General features: G+C 36.1%; 1 protein-coding gene and 1 pseudogene across 5 annotated transcripts in view; one reads left to right on the top strand and one right to left on the bottom strand.

Annotated features, from left to right (window-relative positions):
- Positions 1–23191, bottom strand: part of lysmd1 (LysM, putative peptidoglycan-binding, domain containing 1) — a 324645-nt gene that overhangs the window by 271714 nt on the left and 29740 nt on the right. For 4 of the 5 annotated variants that reach the window (XR_015510646.1, XR_015510647.1, XR_015510649.1 and 1 more), the window contains exon 4: positions 14237–14307. The gene's annotated coding sequence lies outside the window, so the exon portion shown is untranslated. Of the gene's footprint in view, positions 1–3705; positions 6883–14236; positions 14308–23191 lie in introns of those variants that run through there. The other variant, XR_015510645.1, reaches the window with a different exon arrangement.
- On the top strand, positions 1429–23030 carry LOC147833369 (soluble guanylate cyclase 88E-like; annotated as a pseudogene).

Genomic DNA, 23191 nt, shown 5'->3' with positions numbered 1-23191 from the left:
ATTAGAGTGATAGCGATGCAGTGGCGCAGTAGAGGGCTGTCGCCTCACAGCAAGAAGGTCGCTGGGTTGCTGGTTTGAGCCTCGCCTCAGTTGGCGTTTCTGTGTGGAGTTTGCACATTCTCCCTGCGTTAGCGTGGGTTTCCTCCGAGTGCTCTGGCTTCCCCCATAATCCTAAGACATGCGGTACAGGTGAATTGGGTAAGCTAAATTGTCCGAAGTGTATGAGCATGTGTGTGAATGAGAGTGTATGGGTGTTTCCCAGTGATGGGTTGCGGGCATCTGCTGCGTAAAACATATGCTGGATAAGTTGGCGGTTCATTCCGCTGTGACGACCCCTGATTAATAAAGGGACTTAGTCGAAAAGAAAATGAATAAATGAATAAGAGTGATTTCTGAAGGATCATGTGACTGAAGAATGGAGTGAGAAGCTGAAAATCTTTAAAATCCTTGGAATAAATTATTAAATTAAATTAAATCATAAACCACTTTTGAACAGTTATTTTATAGAGCAATAACATGTCACAATTTTACAATTTGTACTGTATTTTTGATGAAATAAATGCAGCCTTGGTGAGCAGGATATGCTTATTTTAAAACATTTAAAAGTCATAATGACCCCAAACTTTTAGAGATTTTTTTCTTTAACAGCGTGATAAAAAGGAGAAAGAGGGCTATTTATGATTACAGAGTGATGATCTACATGCTTATGTGTTGTTTGGCACCTGCCACAAACACTCCCCAGTCTCCTGTTTAAGCCCATGTGGCCATTGTTTTGACAAAAATGAGCATGAAGTGCTTCAGGTGTCAAAAACAGGTGTTTTAAGAGTGAGAGACTAAAGAGAGAGACTGAGGGTGTGCAGGTAAGCCACAACATTTACTCATACTTTTCTGTCAGGTATTGATGTTACAGATTAATTAAATTAAGTGGTCCTTTTTTAATATATTAACTGTTATAGTTTGTATATATACGGTCTATTGAGGATATCGTGGATGAAACAGCCTGTGTCACAGTGGAGATGGTTTATGTAGCAGTGCAGCAGATAATATAGAGCTCATCGATCAAACAGAAAAGCATTTTACACAATAGACAAGAAAAAGAGCGTGAACAAACAAACAACACAAGGATCTTGAACTTGGATTACAGAAAATTGTCAACAACAAAGTATCTAGTTCACATCTATTCGTCTAAACTGGACAATTTAATCATATCAGAAATGAATTTTCTGTGTGCGTCTTTTGAATCCTGAATAAATCTCAGCTTGTTTATGCACCTTGCATTATATTGATTTTTTCATCTAAAAGCCCAAGTTAAAAGCTGAACTAAAAGCCTCTTGATGTCAACGAAGCATCTCAGATGCAGGAATTGTGCTTTTAGCAGGCTGATCGGATTTCTAGGGAAGCACAGTGGAGGTTTGTAAACCCCTGAAGATGTACGGCCTGTATTTGGAAGCGGTGAATGACTACATTAATGAATCATATGGAGAAGATGTTTGGAGGCTAACGGAGATCCCACACCTCAAATTTCAGATGTACAAGAAAGTCCTGAATGATTCAAGTTGAGTTATATATGTGATGCTGGATCACAAGTCCAGTCATAAGTGCCAATTTTGGGAAAACGAGATTTATACATCATCCAAACACTTGCAACCAAAAAGAAAAAAGAAAGAAAGAAAGAAAAAAAAGATTTCCATTGATATGGTTTGTTGAGGACCATATGGATGATAGGATGATATTTGGCTAAGAATCAACAATTTGACAATGTAGAATTTAAGGGGTTCGAAATAATGAAAAAATTTTAGAGCATTTACTCTAAATTGTCCAGATTAATATTTTAGCAATGCATATAACTAAACAAAAAAATAAGTTTTGTTATATTTACTGAAGGAAATTCACAAAGGGTCTTATTGGAAGATAATTTCTACTTAATATTCAAATGATTTCTGACATAAATGAAAATCAATCATTTTGATTTATACAATATATTGTTTGCCCATTTCCTACAAAAATATTTGTGTAACATCCAGGGTCACAAGATTTTAATAGGCAAAAAAACGCTTCTGGCTAACTTGACAATGCTGGTGTTTGTTATTTCAATGATAATCCGGTTCTAAGGTTGGCGAAGGCAGCTGGCGGTTTTGAAGAAAACTCATGATGAGCTGATGTACGCCTTCGGCATCTACATGGTTAAGCGAAAAGGGAAATTTATTTGTTGGATTTTTAAGCACAGTCTAAAAGTATAAAAGTTCTTCAGTAGCATTAGTGGTTCACTTAAGATTTTATAATAATTAAGAGAAGCATTCCATTCAAATATTCTCTAAAGAGAGAAAGGGAGTTTTTCAGAACCAAAACAAAACCCAAAAAATTATCCTACTCTGGTATTACTGAAAAAAAATCTATTTTGGAAATTTTATTTTTAAGAGTAAATACTATGTGAATTTAATATACATATATACATATATATATATATATATATATATATATATATATATATATATATATATATATATATATATATATATATATATACATATATATACACACACACACACACACAAACACAAACACACACACGTTTTTTATTTTTATTTTGCTTTAACAAGAGTAAGTGGTTCTGTTCTATTATACAGCAAAATCACTTCACATTCCTTAACAAGGATTAAATGAGAAAATAAATTAAATAAAAGAAAATAATAATGATGAAAGGAGAAGGTGCATAATTATTATTAATTATTTACAAATATATTATACATATATACTTTTGTTATATTCGTTTAAACTAGTTTAGTTTTTACCCAAATGTATTAAATTTAATTTGCTCTCTCAGTGATCTGTAATGTAATGGGCAGCACAAATGTCTTGATACTGTACCTCAGGCTGTTGATGTTGCCCTCCACTCTGCAAATCTCTTGCACGCCCCCACACAGAATGTAACCCCAAATCATGATTTTTCCTTGACCAAATTCAACTGATTTCTGTGAGAATCTTGGGCCTATGGTTCCAATATGTCTTCTTCAGTATTTGTGAAGTTCAACAGTTCAACAGAAGATTCATCGAAAAAAAAAAATTTCCAAAACTTTTCCAAATGATCATCTAGAAGTCAAGTTATTATTTATTGCTCTTACAACTATGATCGACGACAAGACTTTTATAAGGTAGTGAAATCACCATTTTAATAGCTTTTTATTTTTAGACCTAGTTTAAGTATACAGTATGTTAATCTCTTTTTCTATAGAGGTTTGCTTTTGCAACTCGTATACATTAAGTACAACATACAGTGGTCATCAATTAAATTGGATAAAATATCAAAATCGTCCTAACACAACAGTGTGTATTATTACATAGTTTTAGGATGACTTCAATGGTTTTAATCCACTTGAAATGTTTAAAATGGAGTTAGTAAGTAACTGAGGAATGATGGATTAATTGCGTTATTTACACAATAAGTCTAACCACAAACTTTTAGTAGTTTATGACATTTTCTTAATGCACTTTTCCCAATGTATGATTGTATAAACATTTTACATCATTTTTCAATCACTTCTGCTGTCTGTGTTTTAGGTACCAGGCCACAATATGCATGATTTCATCAATGAACTGGATAGCCTGCGTGAGTAGTTCTGTTTCTCCTTCCCAAAAGTCCAGCCACTCAGTTTCTGTGTGGAGGAAGAATGTGAGACTAGTCTTACCCTGCACTATCGGTCAACCAAGAAAGGATTTACAGTTCGTCAAAGGTAATACCGTTATGCCCCAAATCCTTTGGAGTGCAATAATGCTCTAATACAGTTTGATAAAATTAAGTCAGTATAACTTATATTTAAGACATACTGTCATACTGACAGTCACTTGCTCCACAATAAATGTTTTCAGAGAAAGCACTATTTAGTATCTCAGAACAGCAAATATTGATATTTTGCTACTGAGCAATTAATTTGGATAAATGAGTCAATGATTCACATAGAAGTCGCCTGTTTAAATCCTGAATTAATCAGTGCTTCAGATAAACTGGTCCCTCATTTTGTTCATTAATGAGTCATCAGGTCTCATTCACTAATAATTGAGCAGTTCATTTGTATTTATAGGCACATTAACTTCTCATGAAAAATCTTTGCCTTGTTTGTTCTCAACCTCAGTCTAATGCTGAAGAATTTGAAGTGTTCTAAATGAGCTGCTGTGTGCACAGGTTGGTCATTTGCATAAAACATGGCCAAACCATCTCTACATAAGGGGCTTTTCATAAAACTTTTACTTTATAGGCATTGGTTGCCCTGGTCATGTAATATTTAAAACCAAACACAACACAAACTTTCTTCACAGATACAGATTACAGACCTTTCATGAGCTGCTGAACATAAATGTTTATGTCAGTGATTCCCAAAGTACGGGTCGGGACCCCCTGGTTGCAAGTTCCAATCGCTGCAACCGCTTGGCAATTTCCAAAAAATCTCATTCATTTTGTTAAACTATTAGAATTACCACATTTTAATAACCTACTGAAGAACAAAACAGTAGTTAATGGTAACATTGTTCAAATGTTAACAATAAACATTAATTAACAACACGCAAGTAAACAGCCATTAGCCTTTTGATTTTTGCGACCCCTGGGGTGATTACATTATATTAAAGACACAGCAATGGCGTCAGATGCAGCACATTGACTATATGGCACCAGGTTAAAATTGCTGACACCATTATGGCACTCGCTTACATTAAAAATAAATACAGGCCACAACTGAACATGGAGAATGGTCTCCAAATGGTGTTCTCCAAAATTAAATAATGAATAGACTTGGGCCTATTGGTATGTGTGCACCATTGTGTGCAAGGTCTATTATTTACTTATTTTGGGTTATTTTTAGGTTTGGGAACCCCTGGTTTATGTCACCCAGGACCACAAACTATGGCACAGGTATATTTGAGGGAATAACCAAAAATACACTACTGTATGTAGTATAAACTATTATTACCGAAAATCATTTGAATATTAAGTAAATCAGAGTTTGAAATGTCCTTTTCAGTAAAGGGGTACTAGTTGCCTTCCATTCTTTTCCAACCCTTGTACACATAGTAAATAATGTTTGTTGTGAAAGAATTGGCTCAATGAATGATTAAACAAATGACTTAAATAGACTGTCACTGTCACCTACTGCCATAACTATGTAAACTATAGAATGGAAGATAAAAATAGCCATTAATAATGCAATGAATAAAATGCAAACTGAATGGTTTCAAAAACTGCTCAGTTTGTCTTAAAATTAACACATGAATGGCTGCAATATTCAGTTTTCACTTGATTACATGAGCACAGAATTCATCAATTTCCTTAAAAACTGTACACTAATCTCCTGCTGTGCCTTCTGAAAATGTCCATATTAAATCTACTCTAAAGTCCCTAAGAAATCAAAACCCAGGATTACATGTAGGATCCCTAAAGGTAATTTCAATACCTTTTTAAGACCTCAGAATATTTTAAAACCTTTCGCCACTTCAAGTTCTAATCAGAATCAAGCCTTTAACTTAATAAATAGTTTTAGTTAAATGAATGAATGGAGCACAACCATGCAACAAAACTCAGATAAGCTCGGAAGAAACAAAGCTTGAAAGAATAAATTAGGTGGTTGTTTTCAACCACTTGGCTTCAGCCACTGTTTAAACTCATCTTTCTCCAACCAGGAGTACGCAAACTTAGATTTTCCCATGTTGCCGTCTGTTCCCCACTATGGTTTGCTACATGTGGAGAGCATCACATTACTTTCCCGAGTTCTCACAAATTAAGAGACATTAACTGGAAGGAGGAGCTTGGGTGGACGCGCCCCGGCCCGAACCAACTGCGTGGATCAAGCACGCTGTTGTTGATATTAGAAGGAAAAAAATATATTTGTGCTTTTTTAGAGTCAAACACTTTGGACAACGATTGAAGACCTCGAAAAAACATGATTTTTAATACCTTTTAAAGGCCTTCATAATTTATTCACCAACTTTCAATACTTTTTAAGGACACCCTGAAACCCTGAAATTATTTTGTTGGCTCACTTGTTTTGTGGTGAACGATATATCTGTGCGTGTCGTTAAGATAAAAAGTTTGTTCTTTCAATCTTCAATTAACCTGAAAATGCACTTCCTGATTTATTTATTTTTTGTTGTTAAATTGTCAGATTACGAATATCTTGTTTAAATACACCATGAACAGCAGCTACGCTAATTATTTTTTTTATTCCCACCTGGGGATACTCATCCCGAGGCCTTCAGACTATGCAGCACCACTGATTCGATTCCAAGACCAGCGACGAGACAATCCCAAGACTGCAGCTCTGCACAAGACGTTTGGCCATAGGAGAAATGGTCGTGCCCAACTGATCCTTGTTTCTCTTGAGGTTTTTTAATTCTTCACTTTCGCCAATTTGTGATTTTTTTTTCCTAGCTGCTGTCAACACTGGCTTACATGGTTCAGGATCTGTAGAGCTGCGCATCGATGGATTTGCTTTTCAGTGTTTGGACTCTATTAACCTTACTGAACTGATCTGAACTTAAACTCTTAAAACTGAACTACACTTCAGTGCAGTTTTGCAGCTTCCGGTTCATGGGGACTTTAAACTATTTGAAAAGTTACTAAATTTACAGAATAAGAACAACACCTTTGCACACATGCTTTCTGTTCGCATTATAGATTTCTTGAGAGAAATGAGAGATCAAATAATTATCTCAAATTCAAGTTCACAATCACATATGGCCCAATGATGTTTGACTGGATCTTACGCTATAAAAGCAGAGCATTTGCAGCCATAACCTGTTTAAAATTCAAGCAGCGCGTGTTGTGGTTTCTCTGTAGGGCAGCTCTCTCAGGTGGGCCGACAGTTTTACAACACAGACATCGAGGTGGGGATTCTGTCCAAAGAGGAAACAGAGAAAATGACATATGTGGTAGGAGTCCAAACAGACGAGACATTTACCTTCCTGTGTATACACAAAGCCAGCTCTGTTTTGCTTTATTCCTCACGTTTCTGATCTTCTCCCTCTCTGTCTTTGTGAAGGTGTACAAGATTAATTTTGACAACGCTGCACTTAAACACCGTATGCCCCAGCAGAAAACAGCTCCGGGCTATGAGAAACTGCCCATGAAGCGAGGAATCTTTTTTGACATGTTCCCCTTCAGCGTGATTTTCTGTAGGGACATGACCATGTATCAAAGACGGTGTGAAAGAGGTGTTTTCTGATCTGCAGGGCAAAAAGGTCAATAAGGAGTTTACCCTGGTGCGACCCATGCTGGAATTCAGCAGGGATAATGTGAGTGAATGTGAGGGATCTGAAGTAGCATGAATGTAAATTAAAGATGATGCACACAAAAAAAAACGCTCCAATCTTTTGTGTCCTGAAAAGGCATTTTGTTGGCGTTTGTGCTCTTTCAGATCTACACACACCTAAACAATGTGTTTGAACTGCTGTCTAAAGTTGTGGTGGAGAGTAAACAGAAGGTCAACATCCCCAGACTCAGCAAAGAAGAACCAGAGGAGAAAGAGGAGAGTGAAAAACCCAAAAAGGAAGAGAAAGATAACGTGTGTAGGCCAATCACTGCAAGGACGAAATTGAGTCTTTCACAAATTTTAAGCTGATTTGAAAAGAAAATCTGTGGAATAAATTGTGTTTTGGTCAGATGTGCCAGTACTGCATGACCACTGGCATTTTCGTTTTAGACCTGACACAGGGTATTTTAGGGTATGTGTATGAGACAACAGTTTTTTTTTCCTGTAAACATTATTTATTTGGGGGCCTGTTTTTAAAAGTTAGCATTTTCAGGCCACCAAAACGTTTTTCATTATGTGAACGAATAACCAAAACAAATAGAAAGGTTTTTCATTTTTGGTTCATAACTGTTTAGTAAATGCAGTATTGATTTGATGGCCCTCAGAATATTTTTTGCTAAGAATATATGACAAAATTACAACCCAGGCTCATTCTGAAAATGTACCTCTATATACATTTCAGGAGGCTGCAAAATGCGTCCAAGCAGGTACAGTTTTTTTTTTTTTTTTTTTTTTGCAGTTTTTGTTTTGGCGAATCCATGAGAGCTCGCTTTGTACGCAATTTGAGATTTCAGATTTCTCTCGTGAGTGCCATTCATGCCTGCTGTTCTCGCGTAAACCCACCAGAGGCCGCTGTTGACTGTTTGACTGACTGAATGACTGTCTGACTGACCGACCAATCGACTGACCCACCATCCTCCTTCCCTAAACCCAACCAACAATTTTCAAAAGCAATCCAGAATAAGAAAAGCCCTCATTTAATTTCTACCAGGTTTTCATATTTTACCAGATTCTCACCCTGTTAAATACTTATATTATTTTTTGGATTCTGTTTTTGTCTTATCTGCTTTCTGGAACCATTCTTCACCGCAGTCGAACCCCGTCGTCGTGGTCGACTCCTCCCTGCATCTCTAGTTTGCCTACGTACATGGCGAGCTTACAGGCCAAACTGGTTACAGAGGGAAAGCTGTTCATACGGAAGTAATCGGTCAGCTGGTAAGTGCCTCGTAGCGTTTGTTTAAAAAATGTAATGCAGCCAAACGTACCTCTGGCTACATAATTTGCGATCTCCAGAAACATATACAGGACTACGTTTTCAGAATGAGCTTGTGTTGGAAAATTATATTCTGTACTTTAATCAGGACATGTGCTAGAGCACATGTGTCAAACTCAGTTCCTGAAGGTCCACAGCTCTGCACAATTTAGCTTTAACCCTAATAAAAGCTGACAAAAGAAATTGAGTCCTTCAGGCTTGTTTGAAACCTACAGGTAAGTGTGTTAAAGCAGAGTTGAAACTAAAATGTGCAGGGATGGGGCCCTCTAGAAACTTAGTTTGAGACCCTTGTTGGATCTCTTACCTAACACAGTGTGGCTTAAAAACTTGCCAAAATTGGTGGGTATGAGTTGTTTCATTAGGTTTTTTTGTTTGTTTTGTTTTGCAGTGATGCAATAGCAGCAGCAGCTTTGCTTGTTTATTTCTCAAAGAACTATTCAGAGAACACTTTTTACTTTTCCTTAAGCATTTTCATAAACTAAAGAACCTTTTTCCAAGAACCATTTAAGGAGTGAAAAGATTGTATTCAACTGTTCTTTGTAGAGCCAACAATTCCAGTGAAGAACTCTAATTTGTAAAAGTGTTTTACAGTTTTTATTTTTATTTAAATGAATGTAGGCTTGATGAGCATCAGACAATTTTAAAATTGTTTTAAAAATTAAGTATTACATTGTCTTGAAAATGCTAAAAAAAAAAAATAAAAAAAAAGAGAGAGAGAGAGATTTTCATAATCCCATTAATCCAATATGAAGACAAACAGCTTGGTATGTGAGTTTTAAATATTTTTTAAGCCCTTCACAGTGAACACTTTTATGCTCTATGATGGTCTGCAAAATATTAACTCTGTAAAAGATGAGTTTCCAGTCCTGTGGAAATAGAGTATTCACAGCTTTCTGCACAAATTTCACCATTCACATCCAAATTTTTAGCCTCTGCATAATGTCTTAAAACCTTGATTTTTAAACCTCCATAGCACCCCCAACATGGTACAATTTGAATGTCGTCTGTATTAAACACAACTGATTCTATTCTACAGCTCAGTACAGACTGGTACAGACCAGAATTGGGTAAGCCAGACAAAAGAGACATGCAAAATGTGCAGGGGCTTAAGAAACACTGTCTTAAAACATCTCATGCTGATTTTTTCTCCCCATGCCTTTGTTGTTTGCTCACGTTAAGACAATGTAAGAAATGAAGGGGAAGGATCAGGAATACAGCAGCAGTCTGACTCAATACAACAGCTCAGCTAATTCTGGAGGAGAGGACATCGAGCTGCTGGCTTTCCAGACTGTCACTGGTTAGACATATTATAGTATGGCATACTGCAAGACTGTTGCATAGACACATTGAATTATAATTTTAGAAAACATCATCTGACATAAAAAATACTTCTCTAACATGACACATGATGCAGAGTACATTCATTTGAACATCAGTAATTTAAATATTTACCTTGTTATGAATATGACAATATTATGACTCAGGGGTTTCCATTAGTTACTTGAAAAATGGGAATATGAAAGGAATATTCTAAATGTTACAGTACAAAGACTGAATGAAGGCACACAAAATTATGTCCATATATTGTACGAATTCATACGAATTAGCCACTAAATGGACAAAACATAAAATAGCTACGCTTCCTCATGAGATCAGGCTGCATACTAATTTACAGTTTAGCTTCATTATGGCTCCATATACAGTTTTTCGTGCTTCTTTTTTATTTCATAAAAGCTTTAAATGCGTAAATATTTTTTGATGCTATACATGCAAACTCAAGGTTACTCAAAGTCATGTTTTCTTGTTTCATCAAACTGTTGACCACTACTACAAAATACAGCAACAAGTTTAACACAATGGTAAAAGTGTGGTTAAGGAGTGATTAGCAGTGTTTCCACTTTCGCACCTAAGGCAAGTGAACCAGGGTGTGCCAAGGCCAGCCGCGTTTCCACTGTCACTTCCGGGGCCTGATCGGGCCAAAGCGGGGTTTTCTCGGGGCCAGTCGCGGCTTTTTTCAGCCCACAAAATACCTTGGGCCAAAGAGGGCCAGTTGGGACTTCGGGGCGGAGTGAAAGGAGAGGCGGACTTTGCCCGAGTCTGGTAAAGATGGCATGATGCCATTACACTAGTTTTAGAGTACATGCGGCAGACAAATAAATTCATTCATTGATTTTCTTGTCGGCTTAGTCCCTTTATTAATCCGGGGTCACCACAGCGGAATGAACCGCCAACTTATCCAGCAAGTTTTTTTTTTACGCAGCGGATGCCCTTCCAGCCGCAACCCATCTCTGGGAAACATCCACACACACACTCATACATTATGGAAAATTTAGCCAACCCATTTCACCTGTACCGCATGTCTTTGGACTGTGGGGGAAACCGGAGCACCCGGAGGAAACCCAGGCGAAGGCAGGGAGAACATGCAAACTCCACACAGAAACACCAACTGAGCCGAGGTTCGAACCAGCGACCCAGTGACCTTCTTGCTGTGAGGTGACAGCACTACCTACTGCGCCACTGCCTCGCCCCAGACAAATAAATAAATAAGGAAATTAGGGAAAGAAAACATAGCTGGTCAGCTTAAGATAGGCTATTCCATGAAACACCTTATAGGCTAGGGGTGTTTTTGCTTATTAATGTTCGGTTATGCTTATTAAACTATTTTGCTTGTAAATGTAACGCTGTTGCATAAAATAATAAAGTTTTAATTTATAATTTACTTTTCTTTGCTGGGTCCTCCTTGATGTTTCAATAACGCATAATAATCTTTACACCATATTAAAGACACAGCAGCCAGTAAAGGTTATAGGGAGTTTTTGTCAAGTTTAAAAGGTGTGTTTGTGCGTGATACATGTGCTTTACATGCCTGTGTGTGTTTGAGAGGCCAGGTGAAAGAGCGCTTGCTTGACAGCTCTGTTGATGCCGCAAGCAGCTTATTTCTTTTTTTTATTTTGAAGATAATACACAATATGAATACAATAGACAGACATAAACCTTTACAAATTACGTGTCCACTTTCGGCAAAGTACGGTAATATTACAACATCTCTTTATGGAAAATTGCCGGAATGAATTTACCGGTATTTTCAAAAATGAGCTGTTCACACATACAGACCTTTCCGGAAAATTGACAGTAATTTTACGGAAAGGTCTACATGTGTGATAGGGGTTAATTACTGCTACATTCCATATTCATTTGTGTTCAACATGAGATTGATACAAGTGAATATTGTGTAATGATGACAGAATTAAAAAGTTTGGGGTTTTTTTTTTTTAGATTTTTGTCTTGTGTAAATATTGAAATATTGATGCTGACCTCTAGATCATAAATATGAACAAAAATCTTTTGTCTAGTTAAAAAACAAACATAATCTCTTTTGTTCAGGGAAGTGTAGTGAAACCATATTTGAAGACATGCGGAAGCCCCCTAAAAGCCTCTTCACCTCAAGGGCCAGATGAAGTACGTCCCTCATTGGGACTCTCTCATCTTTCTAGGAACTTCCATGTAAGCTCTTATAATCTCACATATTTACAACATTGTAGTCTGAGCTAATGGAAAACAGTACTTATTTTATAAGCATAGTTATTGCCACATAAAACTGACAATCAAGTGTTCTCTGCCAAGTCATTTCAGAGGGACCATACCCAGCACTCTTGTAGAATTTTATTAAGTCAACTTATAATGAAATTTCCTTACCAACCACGGAAAGAGCCATTACTTAGACTTAAATGATCATTTTCCGCCCCCCTCTATCTCTCGCTCTCTCTTTCTGACCAGTAGAATTAAATATATTTCTCAACTGCTGTTGCTTCAGGATCAAATTTGACATTGGACATCATCCAAGACTGCAGCAAAAAATGTTTAGCATTCATAAAGCAAATACTGTATATGCTTAAAAAAACAACATGATCTCTGTAACGGAGTTTATTTGAGCTAAAATAAGCACAATTATATCATAGTTGACATTTTATCATTTATATTATCAATTGTTCCAATCAGAAAATACCTGCAACATGCCAGTAAATCACTAATGGTCTCTTCTACCATTATTGTTAGGAAGTGTATCTATATGTAACTTGATTGTACAAAGCTTTCGGTGTTAATCACTAATGGCTTTTTTAAAAATAGTTTACTTTCATGGTGTAAAATAAGGCAAATGTAATAATTATTTGATTTCAGTCCCAGAGAATCCTTAAATAGACTTTTCAAAATGTGCAATAATGTGTCTACATTTGTAGTTTGGCTTGTAAATGGCATTATACAAGTTTTATTAAACTGTATTCACCTTTGTGCAGTATTGAGACAGTGAAGGACATGATAAAAATGAGTGTTTACGTCAATGATTTAAACCTGCACGACTCAAGCAGAGAGCTCATCCTGGCCGGAACACAGCAATCAGCCGAGCTGCAACTAGCGCTGGAGCAGGTATAAAAGCCACAGAGAGTCAATGCTGACCCACACTTTAATCCACTGCCATCCTTAAAGGGCCAAATTATGTAATAGAAGAATCAGGTTTCCCCAGGAATGTATCTGTGAGGTTTTAGCTCAGGAAAAACCTAACAGATCATTTTTACTATGCTGGGTTGAAAGCCAAAACATGTTTTGTGTGTATGTGTGTGTATGTATGTATATATGTGTGTGTGTGTGTGCTCTTAAATGCAAATAAGGACTAAACAGACAGTATTCACAGATGTAGTGAATAACTCTCTATTCAATAGACTTTGTAACTTTGCAGATTTATAAAACGCTTTTTTAGTTTTTACAGGGGCTTTTTTATTATTACAAAGCATCATTATGCATGAAAGAAAGTTGAAAATGTTTTTGTTTTTTTTTAAGTTCATTTTTTTAAAAACAAGAGTAATGCATTTTAAAACCCAACAGTCAACTTTATCAAATAAAATGAGTGTAGTTAACTCAAAACTTACTGAAAGTTAATTCTACTCAATTGAAAAGAGTTTTGAACTCAGAATCCTCAAACGGTTTGAGTTGCCTTAACTTACTGGGTTTAACAGTACTCAGTTGGTTTGCGTTCTCTTCATTTATCAGGTTTTACTGTGCTCAAAATGCTTTGTTTACTCAAATGGATTAAGTTGACTACTCATTAGGATTAGTTTTAGAACTTAAATGATTTGTTGCTATCTGTTTCCTCAAATGGTTTGAGTTACCCTAACTTATTGGGTTTTACACAGTGTGGAACTGAATTTTTGGCTGGACTCTTAACAGTGTACTACTTGCTACTAGCAAAATTAAAATAAATAAAGCTTATTTTCTAACAACATTTGCAAACACCCCCACACCATGCCCTAGAAATAGATAGAAATTCATCAATTCAACCTCCTACATGTTACAAAGTCAGCAATATATGGCTCTTAAATATTCATTAAAATACAATGTTTACTCTTACTCCAATGTTACATGGACCAAGAAATCCATGTTTATTTCTCAGCAAAAGCCTGTGCTGTCAGCGGTTTGCATCATCAGACAGACTTCTGATAGCTTCTGAGCTTTCTCAAAAACTACATATTTTACTTCTATAGTTTTGTAAAGCAACAGTTGGATCAGGTTGGCAAATAAAGTCCAGTAGCATCAATAGATGAAGCAGATGCAGCTGGATCATTTTTATACTCTTCAAACATCATTAGAGAATGAAAAACTGTCTTCTTACCTGTAGATGACAGCGTTTTGCTTCAGGAGGTTTGGCAGAGGGTTCTTCATATTCCTCGTCTTCCAAATTACCTGACAAAATTACAAATTCAGACAGTTTTATAGTCTCCATATTGCCTAAAACATTTTCTTTATAGTCATCCAATTTGAAATGGAGACTACAACTGTTTTGTACATTTATTTTTTTGGTCTAGATTTTCAATTTCAGAGTTGTCTTCATATTTGCAAATCTTTGCAGCATTTAGACATTTCTAACAACTTTATTGGAACAAAGAAGCAAAACAAGTTGATAATATAGTGACTAAAAGTTTGCTAAAGCAACAAAGAGGTGTGTAACGCTGGCCAAGCTAATTCAAAGCACGGAGTGAAGGGAGTGGTGGCAACATACCCAGTGCATTATGGGTGTTTAAGTTTCCGACCAGTTTCAAAACCAGTTTTGTTTCTGGTCAGCAACTTTTTAAATGTCATAGTCTATTCCATAGACAGACTAGTTTTATTAAAAGACTATTTTGTAATTGATGAAGTTAAGATTACTAAGACAACTTAAGACTATTATATTGTTATCATTGCAATGTGTGACTTTTATAAGGAAAAAAAAATGTACTCAAAACATTTAGTCATTTAGCAGACGCTTTTGTCCAAACTTCCCAAATGCACAGTGTTTGTGTCAGTTAATGCGTCAGCGAGATGAATAAGTGTGTTTTCTACAGGTGGTTTGTTAAGCACACTCACATGTGTAAGGCACACTCAGAAGTTATAGTATTTTGGGTTGGTGTGTGTGGTGAGGTGGGAAGAGAAGAGTGTCCTTGGTTTTATTCACCAGGGGCTCTCAGAAAGTACAGGTTTTTAGTTTTCATTTGAAGTACATCAATTTGCAGACCATGTGGGAATGGGAAAATCATTCTGCCAGTATGGAACATTGAATGAAAAGGTTTTGGAAAGTGACTTATAGCCTTTCTGCGATGGTACCACAAGGCAATGAGTCTAAAACATGAGTTTAGTGTGTCCATCGAGAAGAAACTCTGCAAGTTTGGCATTTCAATGAAAGGAGACGGAATAAAGGAAATAATAAGGGCTCTATTTTAACGATCTAGGCGCAAAGTCTAAAGCGAATGGCGCAAAAGCATTGAGGTCGTGTCCAAATCCACTTTTGCTATTTTAAGGACAGAAAAATACGCTTTTCGCCCTGTCCCGTGGTCTAACAGGGTTGTGCGTATTCTCTTAATGAGTTAGGGGTGTTTTGAGCATAACATGCATTAAACCAACCAGAGTCTCATTTTACATTCCATTTAACAGTCAGTTGCATCACGCTCTGACGCATTTGCTATTTACATGGCAGACTTTGTAAGAGGAAAAACTGAATGCTTCACTAGTGAGAAAACAGTTAAACAATGCATCTGCAGCAAGGATAAACAAGCCTCCTCCATTCAGCCTCTTTACTTTCTCTTTACTTTACTTTTACTCTGCTTTACTCCTTTACTTAAGAGTAATGTACGCACTCCACTGAAGACATCCATTAGCCTACATATTTAATTTTGTTTGTTAAGCGCAAAGTTTTGTTTAAAAACTATTCCTAAATTCTGTTCTACTTTCCAGCAAACAAATAAATGAATAATAATAATGAAGTTTCAAACTTTTTATACCCCTACTTTTTATAAGTAGTACCGTAGTATGTTTAATGAACACAGATATTTAAAACCTCATCCAAAAGACCGTGCCTACTGTTAAGTCCCAATCAATATACCACAAAACTCTCGCTCTTGGTCTAAAACATATGAAACCTGAAAAACCTGGAAAAACAGTTGACCTATAAGCCAACCACTTTCAATGCTTTGAAGATGCACTGTGTTCACTTTTTAGGTAGATAAATCCATAAATGGAATATTTATACAAGTCAAAGCTTCTGGGTTAAACTGGGTCAAGATAATTTGGTTTGACAGGCATATTTTACCTTGAAGTTATTTAAAAAGCAGAGTCTCTGGCTGTGGTTATATATCTAGAAATAGCATGCAAATGACAGTTGGAACTCTGACTGCGGCACCTACAGGAGCAGCAGAAGTACGCGCAGCTCCAGGAGATCATTAAAAAGCTGGATGAGGAGAAGAAGAGAGGAGACTCCCTGCTGTACGCCATGATCCCCAAAGCAGTGGCGGACAGACTGCAAAAGGGAATCACAGCCCTGGAGACGTGCCAGGTACACACGTCGAAACATGCTATTTAAATAGATATTACTTGGTGTAGACTGACCAATGTGATTTGGGAAGAACTCGATCTCAGGAGAGTTAATGAAATAATTTTTTTTTTCTGCAGTCCTGCTTTTTTTTAAGAGCTGTTCTTGGTCTGTTCTCTCACTCCAGGTGTTCCCAGACATGACCATCCTGTTCAGTGATGTGGTGAAGTTTAATGAGATCTGTATTCACATCACCCTCATGCAGGTGGTGGACATGCTGAATGAGATCTACATCATTTTCGACACACTTAGCGAGAAGCAAGGTAGCAAGTAACTCCAGAACTGCACCTTGTAACTGATGCAAACAGAATTGCTCATCATGCATGTTCTGTGCCATAATAATTTTCTAAAGACATACTTGTTTTTCTAAAAACATATTTTACAAAAACAATACAGGAGTACCATTTCAGTTTTTTGGCTATAATTGCTTTTTATTATTAAGGATATAATATTAGTTGAAATTGCATAAACAACTTATTTTTATTTTAAGTCTCTTACACTGAAAAAAAGCTGCATTCATAACAGTAAATAATAAAAATGTGAAATATGACTTCAGTTTGTTTTCTATTTTAATTGACTTTTTTTACAATTAAACAGTTTTAATTTAAAGTTTACAATTAAATGTAATTTTTTTAATAGTTTGGCTCTTTAATATTTTTGGGAAAAGCATAAAGGGCACTCAAAAACTAACTAATATGTATATATATATATATATATATATATATATATATATATATATATATATATATATATATATATATATATATATATATATATAAACACAGTTGAAGTCAGAATTACTAGTAACTATTTATAATTTATTTATTACTATTTCTATTTTTTAATCAAAGCAATTAATAATATTTTAAAGAAATTTCAGTAAGAAAACAGTTTTTTAAAACGACAATAATATTACACAATTTTTCAGCTTTGATTATTTTTAACCAAACAAATGCTGTCTTGCTGAGGCTTTTTAATAGGCTAAACAATTGGCTTCTTTTAAAACAAATTGGAGGAAAAAAACAACATACCAATCCCAAACTTTTGGCTTGTAATATATATGCTTGCTAATCTAATTTCAACATTTTCCATTGGTTTTCTCACATGCATTCACTCTGGTATGGTGGTGGCAGGTGTAGTGGGTCTAAAGATGCCCAGTCTGTTTAAAGACACTGAACACTGCTTCTTGGATGGAGTCGAATTGTGTGATGAGAAACTCTCTCATGCTGCACAGAACAGCTTCAAATAACCAAACAAAACCAGACAATAGTAATAAGTAATCTTTAATTTTACAGAAATACAGTTAATTAAAAAAGCTAATTATACTCTTGGTGCAATTAGGGCATGCAAATCCACATCAGTCAGACCACCAAAGACCATCTGGAGCATGAGCCATACATCATCAAGGAGCGAGGAAAGATTTTTGTTAAGGTACTACAATACATAATTATCATCACCAGAACCATCATCACTGCCATTATTATTAACTGTGTTATGCATATTAAAAACCATTTAGCTTTTGACAACTAAGTGTGTGTGCAATTGAACAATTTACCAGTCCCTCCAGGATTTTGGGAGTCCAGTGGTTTTTAGATTAAAAAAAGAGAGAAAATGTGTGAATTTTCACAGCAAAGAACAAGAATTAAAGCAAATAATGCCATTTTTGACAATAGCTGTCACAAAACCAGTCATTCTAGGTTGCGGATGTTTTAAAAAAAAAATTGTCTGCAAAAAGGACTGGTTTAGTCTTGGAGCTACACTCAGCGGCCATTTTATTAGGTACACCTGTCCAACTGCTCGTTAATACACATTCCTAATCAGCCAATCATATGGCAGCAACTCAATGCATTTAGGCATGTAGACATGGTCAAAACAATCTGCTGCAGTTCAAACCGAGCATCAGAATGGGAAAGAAAGATTATTTAAGTGACTTTGAATGTGGCATGGTTATTGGTGCCAGACGGGCTGGTCTGAGAACTGACCGCTACTTCCAGCAGGATAACGCACCATGTCATAAAGCGTGAATCATCTCATACTGGTTTTATTAAACATGACAATGAGTTCACTGAACTCAAATGGCCTCCACAGTCACCAGATCTCAGTCCAATAGAGCACCTTTGGGATGTGGTGGAACCGGAGATTCACATCGTGAATATGCAGCCAACACATCTGCAGCATCTGCGTGATGCTATCATGTCAATATGGACCAAAACCTTTGAGGAATGTTTCCAGTACCTTGTTGAATCTATGCCACGAATGATTAAGGCAGTTCTGAAGGCAAAAGGGGGTCTAATGCGGTACTATTAAGGTGTACCTAATAAAGTGGCCAGTGAGTGTATATTGCAAATCGGATTTAAAATGCAACCATATGGGCCCTTTAAAAAATTGTTATACCAAGAAAAAGATTTGCCAAAAAACAAATTCTAAAAAAAGATAAAATCTTTAATGCTGCTTGAGTTACAGGCATCCGAACTCCAAAAAACGACATTAGAAACTCTCACCATTAGCATATAATTGCACAAAGAATCTTTAAGTCAACAGTTTTACTGGTGCAACTGTTTTAAAACTCTGTGTTGAAAAGATGATGCAGCCGTTTTCCTGCAGTAATGTTTTGTCCCATGTATTTTTGAGTCTAAATATGAGGAGAGAATAGTACTTTTGACCCTCCTCAAAAAAATAGTTAGTTACTACATTAAATATGCAGCCTTGACATTTAATATTTATAAAAGCTTCTGAAATGTCAAATCTTTTTCTTTTTAAAAGTCATTTATTCAATCTTCGTTATGCAAACAATTATTCTGCCATCATTTTTACATGATTCATTGTAAAGAAGTATTTATTTGTTATACATTTACTTTTGCTGAAAGCTACTATAAGTTTGTTGGTTTCAAAGTTTCTTCATAAAAATATAATTCACTAGGTAATATTTTTTCCAACTTGAGCTATGCAAAGTAAAACATCCATAAGTCTTTCTAAATATGTTCATATGATGTGAGTGTGTGTAGTTTTAAAGCTGATTTTTCGAAAGTGCTATTCATTGCTTTACGTAAAACTCCACAAGTAAAAGATAAATGTTGGAGTGTGCCTTTATATGATTCATACCGCAAGCAAATAAAGTCTTAAAGTGCTGTGAAATCAACTCTAATCCCTCTTGATTAAGGGTAAAGGTTATATGAAGACGTACTGGCTGAAAGGAAAGAAAGATCTGTCTTTTAAGACTCCAGCAGAGCTCAGATACTGCAATGAGCAGAAGGACTCAGAAGACAGATGCTCAAATAGGTACGATTTTGGAAAAAAACATGCAGCAAAATACAACCAGGCATGGGCTGGTATTAGACTCTAATGGTATGATAACCTTAGATTAGTAAATATCACGGTTTCATGGTAATGTGATTACGGATTCCTCTAAAATTTGATCTTTTTTAAATGTCTGGGTAAAAAACTTTTTTCCCCTTTAAACACAATACATTTTATTTTGAGAAATATTTAAAATATTTTGGAGTAGTAACATGTCAGGCTGAATAATTCAAATCAGTCATTGACTTCTGCTCTTTTCATTTGTTTTTTAAAACACTGATTTCTTAGCAATTTAAAACAGCATCTTTGGATATCTTTTCAGCTGGAGATATACTGTTGTCCTTAAAACACAAAAATGTAAATAAAAAATCTCGCACATACCTTAGGAATAGAATAACAGAAAATTTTGGCGGTTTAAAAACCTTGACTTTTCCAAACAGCGGTATACCATAAAAACAGTTATCGTCCCATGCCTAAACACAACAACTACATGATATACCCTGCTTACAAGACAAGAGGCCAGTTGCACAAAGCCAGTTTGGGTTTTAACCTATGAATTCAAGTTTATTTGGACTCAAAAAGTCAGGTTGATTTTGATTTCCCGATTGGTTTCATCCCCCTGGTAACTCGTGCTACAAGGCTTACCTGCTCTGGAGCAGGTTTTATTCTGGTTTAGTTTCACAGACCCAAACTGGTCCAATCAGCTGTGAGTAAAGGGTCACTCCCAGCCCCTCCCTGTCTCTTACAAATTAAGTATTTTTGTGCTAAAAGCAACTGAACTAAATCAAAATAGTTGTTGTTGTTGTTTTGTTTTGTTTTTTAAAAATAATTAGTTTATTTTGTTGAAATTTAAAGGTGACTACACGCAAGCCTCTCCTACAAATGAGCACTGAAAGTATGACCGCCGGATCGATGGTTTCTGTGCAGTATAGCCAGAAAACCAGGAGTAAGAATGTTACTATTTATCCCACCTGTGGAGCAAGTTGTAACAGACAGAGGGTTAGTTGTAACACCTGCTTAAAAAGTCAAAAAACACAATTTAATTTAATTCAGTTTACTTTAAATAGTGTATTTCCTCAGTAGCTATTTTTTTATTCTACATAGTTAGGTTGCATGGTTTACCGTTACTTAGGTAGCACCGCGATACTATGGCTCCAAAATACTGGTGGTGCCACTGCAGTGGCATCGGTTCTACAATATCTTACATGTGGAAAAATCACTAAAATGCTAAAACATTTGTGCAGGCAAATAATCAATAGAGCACTTTATTTTACTTAATTTTAACTGTCTGCATACGGATCATAGTTTGCTGCAGTCATGACAGATCATATGGCGCGACCAATTATTTATTTATTTATTTATTTTATATTATTGCAATAATAACAAAAGAGTCACATAAAATACAAAAAAAACAGAGAATTATTTTTACAAATAATGTTTTTTTTTTTTTGTAAAAATAAGGTAATTGAATTTAAGTATTATGACATATATATAGTATTTCTGACAATTCGCTTTATTTTGTAGATTTGAATTATGAATTAATGCAGTATTGCGATACTACTTGGTATCGTGATACATCAGCTGATATGGTATCGTTGCCTGAATTGAGGGTATCGTGACAACCCTACTACATAGCACAGTATGTTTATTTGTTTCTTTACCTATTTTTCTTTACTTACCCCACTGTGTCGTGTTATCTTCAAAACTGGCAAGGAGTCACTGTGTTTTTACACCTTTCAAAACGGTTTCAAGAAGACGGTGATCACAACCAATATAAGATTTTTCATCACATACATTCACAGATTTTTTAAAATAAACAAATAAAGAGTATTTAAAAAATACTTTTATGCTGCAAAAATGGTTTCTCCTGTGTTTCTCATCCAAATTTCACCAAACTTTAACAATAATTGCCAGGGGGACGTCTAACCAACACTGTGGTGAGAACTTCAGAAGCATGCCTTGGTTAACTCTGAGCAAATACCTTAAAACTCTGTTACATTTTACCCTGCGCTCCTTCATGAATTTCAATCCATTTCTGATAATATCTCTTCATTTTTAACTGATTGGCTTTTTGCAGCATGTCTCATTTTCATTTGCATGTATAACAGAGGCCAGCTAGTGAAGTGCTGTGCAGGTAAACCTCACTCCTTTGACCTCTAAAGGTGCTCTAGCGACAGACACTAGAGGCCATGGTCTTTAGCCTCCTTGTTAGAGCAACCGACTCCCATAAAGTCGCCATTCCATTGTAGCTTGGAGCAGGTTGGGGGGTGCAGGACAGATGGGGTTAAACACGCACTCTATAGAGTTATTTATTTCCACTGGCTTAAACCCTTAAAACGAGAACGATTATATTGTCATTAAACAAATGAGCACGACACAACACTTACTCTGAAACCCAGAGTTTGTTCAACACTTTTTGAGCAACAGGCCCAAAATTGTTAACAGTGGACAAAATTTAACTGATGAAACTAGTTGGCAAGCATCATAGCAAGTTTTAAAAAGCCTAGTTTGCAAATTAGCATAGCAATAAACAGAGAGTCCAACTATAAATGCAGGTAATGTGTCTTTTTATCATAGTAAACCCTCATGATATGGTGGCTAAACACAAAATATTCTCTTTAGTTTATAATGATTCATAATATCTCCTGAAACCTGATTAGTTATGCTAGCAACACAAATGTTGTGGTTTTGATTTCCAGGGAAAGGAAGAACTGATAAAATGTGTACCTTCAGCACAATTCAAGTCACTTTGGATAATCGTGTTTGCCAAACGCATGAATGTAATGCAATTATAAACTTACCGGACAATTATTTCACCAGGCCTTAACCTTGCATCTTTCAGTCCAGCATCCTCCAAATCATCCAAAATATCATGTCTGGACAGTTTTTTTCTTCTATGTTTCCTTTCTTTTTCTTTGAGTTCCTCTTGCACCAACAATAAACATTCCCCATCACACCTGAACACCCCAAATGAGAAGCAGGCTGAGGGCAAATCCACTGCTGCAGATCTGCCCGCTGATACTATGCCAGCACTAGAGGGCGCTCCAGACTCAAACACATTTGCCAGGCCCAGGATAAAGAAAAGGTTAAAAAGACGAATAACAAAGGAGGGAAGGTGGAGAATGCTTCGGGTAATGCGCAAGAACACACGCCCCCTGCTGGCGACCAGGAGAATGCAGCCTCTGAGCTAAACAACAAAAAGCTCAGTTTCAGGAGCATTATTACCATTTAACCCCCCACGCGAAGCACAGCCTGCAATCTGCTGTGAATATCCCCGAGTGGTTGGAAGAATATTATTTATGAGTTTGCATGTTTACTGGTAGATCAGATCTGTTCTTGAATGGTCAGGTGACTGCATTTGTGGTAGCAAGTACTGCTGAATAAATGTAAATGAAAAGTCTGGCTGTGGAACTTAAACCTTGATTGTAG

The sequence above is a fragment of the Danio rerio genome, chromosome 16, assembly GCF_052040795.2.
Source record: "Danio rerio strain M-AB ecotype USA chromosome 16, GRCz13ab, whole genome shotgun sequence".
NCBI lineage: Eukaryota > Metazoa > Chordata > Actinopteri > Cypriniformes > Danionidae > Danio > Danio rerio.
This window is presented reverse-complemented; position numbering and strand designations above follow the sequence as displayed.